This window comes from Lepidothrix coronata, unplaced genomic scaffold, assembly GCF_001604755.1.
Source record: "Lepidothrix coronata isolate B3197 unplaced genomic scaffold, Lepidothrix_coronata-1.0 Scaffold230, whole genome shotgun sequence".
Lineage (NCBI taxonomy): Eukaryota > Metazoa > Chordata > Aves > Passeriformes > Pipridae > Lepidothrix > Lepidothrix coronata.
In genome coordinates, this window is record NW_016690410.1 from 941,836 (window position 1) to 952,423 (window position 10,588).

At 37.3% G+C, this 10,588-nt stretch overlaps 2 long non-coding RNA genes across 2 annotated transcripts in view; one reads left to right on the forward strand and one right to left on the reverse strand.

Moving 5' to 3' along the window:
- Positions 1-578: 578 nt before the first annotated feature.
- On the reverse strand, positions 579-9,169 carry LOC108506841. The gene is made up of 3 exons (XR_001877877.1): positions 9,018-9,169; positions 7,897-7,947; positions 579-779 (listed from the first exon to the last, which is right to left on the reverse strand). It is a non-coding gene; the product is annotated as an uncharacterized LOC108506841 (long non-coding RNA).
- Positions 9,170-9,230: 61 nt separating this feature from the next.
- The window catches only part of LOC108506840, a 4,581-nt gene continuing 3,223 nt past the window's right edge, over positions 9,231-10,588 (forward strand). Inside the window, exon 1 of the long non-coding RNA XR_001877876.1 lies at positions 9,231-9,479. This is a non-coding gene — a long non-coding RNA (uncharacterized LOC108506840). The remainder of the gene's footprint in view (positions 9,480-10,588) is intronic.

Below are 10,588 nucleotides of genomic sequence, written 5' to 3' on the forward strand. Positions count from 1 at the left end.
AGCCATCAGTTTGGAATTTGTAGGCTGCAGGTGTGATCTGTTACTTTATATTTGACAAACCTCTACAGATAATGGGAACTACAAGTCATTTTCTGCTGAACAACACAGTACTGCCTGAATCAGCCAATGAAGGTATCTGTCTGTCTTTATAGCCTATAGCAGGAAGACAGGGAGAGAGCTTCTCCTGCACACTCATTTCTAAATGGGTAATATTAAGGGAGATGAACCCAAACTTATAGACAGTAGTTCAAATCTATGCAGACACCTAAAGAGGAAGAGGATGTCAGTGGTTGTGATGAACCATTGAATTTTGACCAATTCTCTTGTGTCTTTAGATGTCAAAGAACCCTTAGAAATCTGAATTTATTCTTATAGAGTTTCATCTCCTTACCCATGAAATAAGAACATTCTTATAAGACATAAGTATGTATTTTTTTGTCATACATACTTAACCTTTCCAAGACAGAGTCTTATTTTGAACTTGTGCAACTTCAAGTACATATTTCAGGCTTCTGGATGCTAATATTAGCCAAAGAAATAGTAACAATAATAATAAATATTTAATTACAAAGTCTATTGTGATTCTATTCTGTTCATCAGCAGAAAGCCCTTACGGAATCCAAGTGGAGAATAGTGTGTGGAACATCTTCCCTTCTAAGACACATCGTGCTGGCCTCCTCCGATAAGGAGTGAGATCCCTGAGGATCTACAGTATGGGGAAGCCTTCCAATGTGATTATGCTACTTTGGCGATGAACAGAGGGTGGCAATATTTAGATCCTAAAAAAGAGAGAGAAAACACAGTCTTGGAAAATGGTCTTTAAAGAAGCTGAGTCATAATTTTAAAAGCCTATTTAATGGACTTACCCACAGTCTTTTCATAACAGTTATAAAAAAATTATTCACAATAGGTTGAGACCATCCCATCTGAGGCATATTGCTTAATATTGGCACCTGTTCAGCCTTTATACTACCTGTATATGTTGCATGGATAGGAACTAACATAGCATGGGTCTCAAAATCAGCCTCATTCAAAAGGGGTAGGAGGATACACCTTTGAAGTAAAATACAGTATTATGAGTCTTAGGAGTCTTTATATAACAGAATGGGAGGATATTTTCCCAAGACAGAGAGAGTATATTATTAATGTGTCTAAATGCAGTATAGATATCCCCAAAATATCCTATTTTAAATTCACTTCCAAAACATCTTAATCTGATTGATGATCTTCAGCTTCTTATGTTCAAATCAGTTTGAGATGTGAGCTGAGTGTCTTATAGAGGAAATGCTGGTCAAAAATACTAAAACTAATGTCTCTGGGTAGTTTCCATCCACAAATCTCTCTTCATTCAAACCATAACTTTCCTAAAAGTTTTTCTGGAGTGCCAATAACATCTTTCTTTTTCCTTTCTAATTTTTTAATTGAGTAAAATAATTTTCAGTTTGAGGAAAAATACAAGAGACTGTATCTATCTGGCTTTGATTTTTTTCTCTGCTTTTGTGTTTTTATTATTCACTACATGGATGGATTAGCTACAAACTACAAGAAAATATGTATACTCTCCTTAAGGTTACAAGAAAGGCAGAATGAGAAGGAGGTGACAGAGATTCTAAAGGGACTACTACAGCAAGGTGGTGTAAATATCAAATATATGTTAAGGAAACAAAAGGAAAAATTGAAAGTAGAAGTAGTAAGGGAAGGAAAAGAAGAGAAAATAGAAACTGGATGAGTAAAGCTGTGGATAATATGTGGAAATATAATTGGAAATATGCCCTAATGTGTTCCATGTTAAAATTGTGCGGGAAACCCTAACCAGTATTTTCTGGAATTTTGGTTGCTTTGACCTCACAATCTTTGTGTGTTTGTGTATGTAGCATGTGTATTACATAATATGACACTCCTATGGAAAGTGAAAAGAGAACTTTGAATAAAATATGGAATTGTAATAAGTATATGTGAAAAACCTAGAAAGCACACATTTTAAATGATTATTTTTACAAAACCAAACATACAGCAAAGAGATTTTTCAGTGGTGCCTATCCCTTTTTCCTAGTTGATGCAGTGTACTCTTACTTTCTTTTTCTTGTTTGACATATCTTAGCCTTATTTTTATTGCCTCAGGTTTCAAAGGATTTTTTCTGAAACAGTCCTTCTTTGCATCATTTAGAGGGTGCAAGAGGGAGAGGAAAAAAATAAAAGACTTTTTGGCACTGAAATTATCCAGTCAGAAACTCCTAACAGTGGTGTCCTTGCTGCACCATATCTGGGATCCCTCTCCTAGAAAAGATGGTGAAATCCTGGGCCTGTGCTCCAACTCCTGAGATGCATGGGGTTGCAAGGCAGCCAGGCAGTTATGCAAAAGACAGCCTTTATGGTATTATAGTATTCATCACTTCACACACTTATTCTTGAATAAGGCCTGGTAAGGATATTCGAAGATCATTTGGGGTGCCATTTGGTGCAACAGACATATGAGTTTTCCTTTCCTCTACTCTTCCTCACATTGCTTATACTAAATCAAAGAGTATGCAAAAATGTTGCAGGAGATAAAATCTTGTCTTTTTAAATGAGGATGAGAACAGCAGGATCAAATGCCAATGTCTGGACAAAAAAAAGGGACAAATCTGAGAAGAAGTTATTAGATCAATTTCTCACTATGCAGAGCACAGGAATATTAGAAAAGGGAAAGGCATAAGACCTGTGGATGGAATGAACCACCTGATTGCCATTTTGCAAACACTAACAGGCCAGTAAAAGAACTGTATTTTGGCAGCATTTGAGTAAAAAAGACTCGGTAAAGATAAAAGCTGCTGCCAGATGCTTCTGTCCCCTACCCACTAACAATTCCTCACTGTAAACTGTGAATAAATCTATTATTAAGTAGTGCTTTGAATTTATAGATAGGTTAACACTGAATTTTTTCTTTCCGGAAAGATCACATTGGCTCCAGTTGCTTTCACAATTTGGCATTTGCTGAATTTGCCTGTTGAATTTTCCTCTCTCTAAAGAGACTTTAGCGGGAAGCAAGGGTATTCAGCACCTTGAAGGAGGAGTTCCTCAGTCATTCCCTTCACCATCTGGGAAAAGTATCCCCATGTCATAGGGAAGATTAGGATGTTACCATGGTAGAAAATAGATTTTTAACTTTAGTCTTTAAACTTATGCACGGGTACATTGTGAGGGGTTTCCTGCACATCCTGATTTGTTGAGTGCCTACTTGCTTCTGGCCAGATATGCACCAGCATTTTAAGGCAACTTGAGACCTTTGTAAATGCAGCCCATAGCTCCTAGCCATTGAAGATTTCTTCAGAGTTCCTGGCTGCCCTTAGCTCCCACTATGTTTAATTCAATGTGAAAGGTTGGAAATCCTCAAATGCAAGATGTCAGTAACAATTCTAGGGAACTCTTAGAATCTGACACTTTTCAGCTTTTCGGAAGACTGCTCCAAGTATTTAACCTTGCTTTTCAGGACTAGAAGAGAACAGGAGGTAGTTGGGATTTGCTTTTCCTCTGCTCTCAACATTTGGAAAAAATGGTTCCCACTGGGAGAAGTTTTAAACATACACATTTCCAAACTGCAGCCCCTGATGGTCTGGATATTTTGGAAAGTCAAAATTACTGGGTTGGTGTTGGTTTTTTGGAGGGAGGGAGGAGTGAAAGAGGGAGTAGTTTGAATATTTTTCTTGCTGGTTTTGGTGACTTGAAAACAATTTGTGTACAGAAGAGCAACAAAAGCCTGTAAAACCCTTGTGCCAGTACAATGGACTTCAAATCTGTTATGGAACCAGTGACTGCAGGGTATACATGGGGTAAAATATTTGTACCAGTGCATTATATAGATAATTCAAATCCCAACTTTCAGGAAACTTTCTGCTTCATGTAAGCTATTCCAGAGAAACCCTTTATGTGAAGAAACTTGAACAAACAGAGCCTGTAGCAAAAATGGGCCAAAATTTTCTTGTATGAGCTTCCTCCAGTCTTCTCTTCTTCTTTACAGTTTGACAGCAACAAAAATGACTCAAAGCAGAAGAGTGTCACAATTGTTTTATGCCTGCCTTTCCCTGGGCCCTGTGTAAATGAAGTTTGCATGGAGAAGCTGTGTCAGCACTGGGAGAAGCTGATGTGACTGCAGTTCATCTTTACCAAGCTTATAGCAAATTCTGTTAATAGCAACGTTAGTGTTTCAAAAACTCATCGAAAAAGGATAAGGGACAACTGCTGTCTCTATAATCTCCCTTTTCCATCTGAACTGGAAAGATCAGAATCCCAGCTGGTATAAACTCTTGTAGCATCACTGATACCAATGAAGTATTGTTTACTCCGTCTGAAAAGCTGATTCACAGTCACTGACTGAGGGAAAAGAGACAAAACACATCTCATAGAACACTAGAGTATCCAGAGGTTTCTGATTTCAGCAATCTGGCTTATGAAAGGAATGAAGAGACAGCAACTATCACAGACCATTGCTTAAATTTACAGTCACACAAACTAGGGAATTCTACCCATTTTCAGACTTCAAATATGTTTAAGAAATGCAAAACCACTCTGCAAAGGAAGTTGAATTTATTAAAAATGTCTTGTGCAATGAACTGATGGCTCCAGGACCAAACTCTTGTAAAACATGTGCAATAATTAATAAGCCTGTTTTATCAGCAGCTTTAAATACAGTGTTCACCAAGGTTGTTGCTGAATTTTAGATTATTGTTTTTACAACTGCAGTGTTTTGAAATCTTGGCTATAGGAAGTACTTTGATCAGTCGTAATTTTTCTGTCATCATAATAGAGATCACAAAATTGTATAAGAATGAATTATTATAACAAGTATACTAGTCGTGAAGAGATTAATTCAATTTGGGTCTCAAAAAAAACCCTGAAGATATTTCTTAAGGATCCTGTATTTCTTAAGGATCTATGAAGTGGCATTCTGGGTCACATCAAAAGTCTGTGAAGCCCCAAATGTTCCTTCCTACAGGATTCAGCTGCAATTTTTTAGGATGAACATAAGAAACGGATAGTAGAGAGAGTGATTCTTCTTCATTGCCCTTAGCCACCTTCTTTACAATTGCCAAATGGGATATGTTTTACCATTTCCACCACATTTAACACCACACCAGCAGATTTTTCCCCAGGAGTTTTCTGAAACTGTTTTGAATATGTTTAAACTCTCACTCACCTCTACATCTTGCAATAATGAGTTTTGCAATTTATTTGTAAGTTGTGTAAAAGCAATTTTATTTGTTGCTCTTTTTATTAAAAACATTGGGGCACCTCTAGTTCTTACACTCAAAATAGCTTGGAACTACTGCTTGTCTGCTAGTTAAGATTGTGTGGACCTCTTTGGTGACTTCCTTCAGTCCTGCTTTTTCCAAAATTAAGAGCTAGAGGCTATATGTACATGGAATCTGTTCTGTATTTCTAATCACCCTTACTATGACTTTAAAACTACACCATACTGTTTCCAAATAGATTGAATTGGATTTTGTTCAAGATGTGAGCATGAGCATCTGAGCACGTGAGATTTAGAAAACAGTGCAAAGATACTTTCTATGTTGTTCCCCATACAATTCCTAACAGCTTTGAACACTAAATTTGCCTTTATGATAATTGCAAATCATTGTGCTAGTGTTTTCAGAGAAGCAGTCAAATATTTTCTGAATGATGATAGCTAATTTAGAAACCATCATAATTTATTTCTGCTTATATGGGAAGTTTCCCTTGTGTATTACTCTGCATTTCATCAAAATCTCAATATCTTCTGCCACTCTGTTGTCTAGGAAAACAATTTAATAAAACATTATACTTGGAAAACTCATAATTTGGAAAAGTAAAAAATAAAGATGTGTAAAAAAAAAAAAGTAAAAAATTACTTTTCTTAGTCAAAATATTTCAGTCAAAATTAGATATTAACTTTTTGATGAGACAATGTTAAGCTGACTCTTCTTTGAATCACCGTAATGCTTCTTGGCAATTAGAGCTTAATGTTCTTTTTCTCTGATAAAGTTCTCCCAGGCAAGGTTTTCCATATCAAGCAAGTTGTATCTGAGGGAATTTACAGAGGAAAGTCTTCAGGTGAATAGTATTGGGTTTGCTAAAAATAAAATGTATTCAGAAAGCAATTTTCTATTTGCTATTTTGAGTTGTAGACTTTGGAATACACTTGTGTTCGTTAAAACAAAAAAATCATATGCTTTATATCAGTCAGTGTTAAAGAACAGTCTAAATTCTGACTGTTAAATGTTCTTAATGAGTCACTTAACAGCAGCTCCAGACTAGGACTCTGCAGTCTTATTCTGATGCTTAACAAGCTGTCAGCAACCCACTCAAAAGTGTAAAGTTAAATAGCTGCAGAATTGGCTTTCAAGATTTGTTCACCCGTTGTATTCTTCATCAAGCAACAATAAATTTGAGGAATGGGCTGCCCAGTACTCAGGCTGGGAAAAATAGCAAAATAAATCAGAAACATTTTTTCCTAGTGCTGACTTACTCAACTGTAATAACATTACTCACTTAACATTCCATTATGAATATAGATAGGTAGATTAATTTTATACAATTATAATATTCCATGTATTTCAGTGAAGGTGTACTTATTTGAGCAAATATATAGGATTAAGGAGTATATCCTTAGATAAGTCTTTGAGTAAGGCTGAAGAATGAATACTGTGAAACATTTTCAAGATAGAAAAGAACTGTTCATTTCTCATTTCAAGACAGAAAACTTAAATGAAAATAAAGAGATAATGGAAAAATATTACTTCTCTCCTGCTTTGGCTAGTTGTTACTCTTGTCACCAATGATGTCTTAATGTTTCTGGCTATTCAAATGGTAATAAAACCTCCAGCCTTGTGAATTCTTTCATAGTAGGCAACTATTCTCTCTATGGGGATATAGATAATATGAGGAGGGAAAAAAGTACGCAAGATAAAGAGGTCCATAAAAAAGTCCTATACTACTTTATTTACCATAGTAGTTTAATGGAGACACTGACAGTGTCATAGACTTTTACTATATTAGCATAATGCTAGCTTCCCTGTTCATAATTACGTAACCAGCACACAATCTGTATCCAAAACACCTGTACCTGCTATATGAGGGACAGGGGGAAGCAAATAAAAGCAAAGGGGGAAGAAAAGAAGTCTAGGGTTTTATTGATGTGACTGAGAAGCAAAAAACCTGAACAAATGTATGAGCACTCTCATTTTTGTAAAATTGTCTGCTGCTGCATTCGGTATTGCAGTGATTTTGATTTGACCCTCACATCTTTAGATCTCTGGGAAATTAGTAATGTGAACTGACTGATCTCTGTGTCAGTCAGTGGCAGTTTAAGCTTATTTTTCTTCTTTGGGAGGGTATTGCAAGGTCTAAGGAGTCTGCTCTCTGAAGGGCAGAGGAAGGGTGGGATGCAGACTGGGGTTTTGATTGGAGCATGTCCCTGAAGTCAACTGCCATACAGAAAGGGATGGATTGCCTGTCACCCATTTTATTTTACTTAACAAGTTAGAAATGAGGTTTACTAATATCCTACTGCATGCCCGCAAAAATTTACTTGCACATCCACTAACTAGGTATTTGCCAGAGTTACCATATGTAATATATGGTATAGCAAAAAAGGTAATTTTGGAGCAACAGATGAGTGTTCTGACTTGAAATCCACCAACTTTTCTCAGTTTTTTGGGGTCTTTTACAGCTACTGCCATACATTCAGCCTGTCAGATAACCATAAAACTTTCTCTAGAGTTTTTTATGCTCCTTCCACTGGTTAATGAATGGATCACATTTGAAGCAGCTGTCTAAAGTGCTGTTGAACGTGCTAGCAATTGGCTTTTAGCTTATATTTGCAAATGGATATAAATATTTTTTGACTCCCTCTTCAAAGAAAATAATCCACTACCAAACCTGAGGCAGATTCTTGCTTGCAAAGGATGTTGGCTCGCCACACTTGTAGAACTGAAACAGAGCAAAAACATACAAACAGGCAGAGTTCCTTTTCCTTTCTTGCCTTGCTATCATACATGATAGGTGAAAATACAGATTGACTAGCATCCCCAATTCCTGCCGTTGCAGCTTCTCCCCCTTGTAAAATTTGCTAGCATGGCACTGGGCTCCAGATCCCTCCCTTAATGGCAGGAGCAGCCTAGGGAACTGGTATTTCCTTAATCTCTGACCTGGTAAAATCCCACCTCTGTCCTAGACTTGGGTTGAGAATCTACGGACTAAGTCCAAAAGCGTGTTATCACTGGTGTACAGTTTCTAACATAACCTTTCATTTGCTGCCTCCCCAGAGGTGAACAGGGCTATTTTGCAGCCATCTCTGATGGAGCCAAGGCTATCTATAACATAACTTTCTCTTTTCCACTTGAACAATGCAAAGGTGATAGGACATAATGTTACCATTCAATCATGCGATTTTAAGAGGTTTCAATGCAAATGAACTTACATCCTATATCCTGACAATTTCAATCCTTTACCTTTAAATTTGGTCTCAGTATTGGCCACTTAGTCCAGACCAAAAAATTTTCCCATTTTTATTTCCTCAGAAACAGGAACATGTGTGGTTGTGAGCACATAATATTCGTGTTTGTGTGCAATGACTATTTGCTAGACAGACCTGTATGTTATACTAACATGGGAGCTGTGAATTCATACCATTCCCCATGCACAAAACGTCTTGTCTGGCTTATACTGAAAGTATTCCAATTTCTTCACCACTACCACATGAACCATGGTGATATTTTACCCGATTTGCATCCAGACCTAAATGCACACTTCAATTTATTGTTTTTTAAATGACTGATTTCTTCCCTGCTTAGATTTCACTGTTCTCTTACTATAAAACTTTACACAAAATAGCTCATGGTATTTCTAAAAGATAATGGGAAAAGCTGCTAGTATATTCATATTTATATGGATATAGAACAGATAAAATGAGTAAAAGAATTAATTCCAACAAAATACAATTTTTCACTTCCAAACACCAGCTGACATGAAATGTAGCAAGTAGATGGTTCCATTCATACCTCTGGCTTAGGTGGTAAACAGAACTGTGGGCAATAAAAATGATTATGTAATATCAGATCCATGGAAAACACATATGGACAAACACAACACATGTTGAAACAGAAACAGGCAAAGCAGTTGACACCAAAGAGGTGCATCTCAACTTCAGTAGTTGCTAGGACACTGTGAGGACCACTGATTCCCTGATGACAGGAGATGTGGTGGTCCCCTGAGGTCATAGGGCAGGACCTCACCATCCAGAGCCTATCCCAGGTCTCCAGTTAGGAATTCTGAGCAGCCAGGGGAAAAAGGGGCAGTCCTGGATATCAGGCATCTCCTTGGAGATGGGAGCCAACCAAGGACAGGCTGAGACGTCAGCCCATGGGTAGGGGTCAGGATCAGGCCTTGTGAGGGGAAGCTGCATCAGACACAGCCCTGCTGTGTGCAAGTACAAACTATTATGGATATTACCACGCTTACAGGTACAGACTGATTAATGGTGTATTTCTGAGAGATGCTTCACAGCTCATGTATTTCACTGTGCTCTGAAAGTGGTGGATGATGTGCTGTAGGCTATAGAGGTACTTGGTATCTGAGAGGTCTTAATTACTGTAACCACACCAAAGACTTGACTGCGGGAAGATACCATGCCATTACAAATGCATATTTAAATCAATGTTCTGCTGTTAAAATAGGCTATGCTGGATGAGGAGGCATTCATCTGGAGGCAGTGAGTAGTGAGATTCCCTTGGAACTGATCTTGTGACCACTAATTAAGTAGTAGCTTTGTAATAGTCTTGTATACTAATAATATGAGCGGATAATACAAGGTTAAACAGCAACAGCACAAGAAAAAAAGGCTGGACTTTGACAGAAATAATTAAAAAACCCCCTACCAACAGGTCTGAAATAATTGAAATGAGCAAATAACACAAAGTGCAAAGAGGAAATGGGAAATTCTCCTACAAACTCAGGACCATCCTTTGTAAATGAGAAATGTACTTGTATATAGATACTAATTTTTAGAATTTCTGTCAAAAATCAATACGATATGTGTATGGAAAAAGCAAATGTCAGCAAATGTTTTCATCCATTTTTCAAGGTAGCTAGGAGGCTATATATAGATGTATGTCTGTGTACAGGCACAGTCAGGTAAAAGCATGAGACATGGAAGTAAGAACAGCCACAGAGAAAGGAGGACTGGAGTAATCACAAACGTAACTTATGAGAGGAAACTAGAAAGGAGGGTATTTACTAGCTTGACAAAATGAATGCTGAGAGACAACAGGGATGCTCTCAAGGAACACAGCAGTAATTGAACACTAGACAGTAAGGTGTAGGACTTGTTAGCACGTTAGAACATTTTTCAGTGCTCATATTTTTCTTGTGTGCCTATGAACCATGCACTTGTTACTGCTAGACGTAAGAACAAGTCATTTTCCCAGAAGACTGAAAGTCCAAGTTGAATTGTGTTTAACGATTGCTTTTGCTAGGAAATCAGCTGTAGGTAATGGTGAGATCTAACTGTTGCTTTTGGCTCTGCTAATATGCCAGGAATGAGATCTGTTTTCAGAGCTGTCAGAGAAGTCTC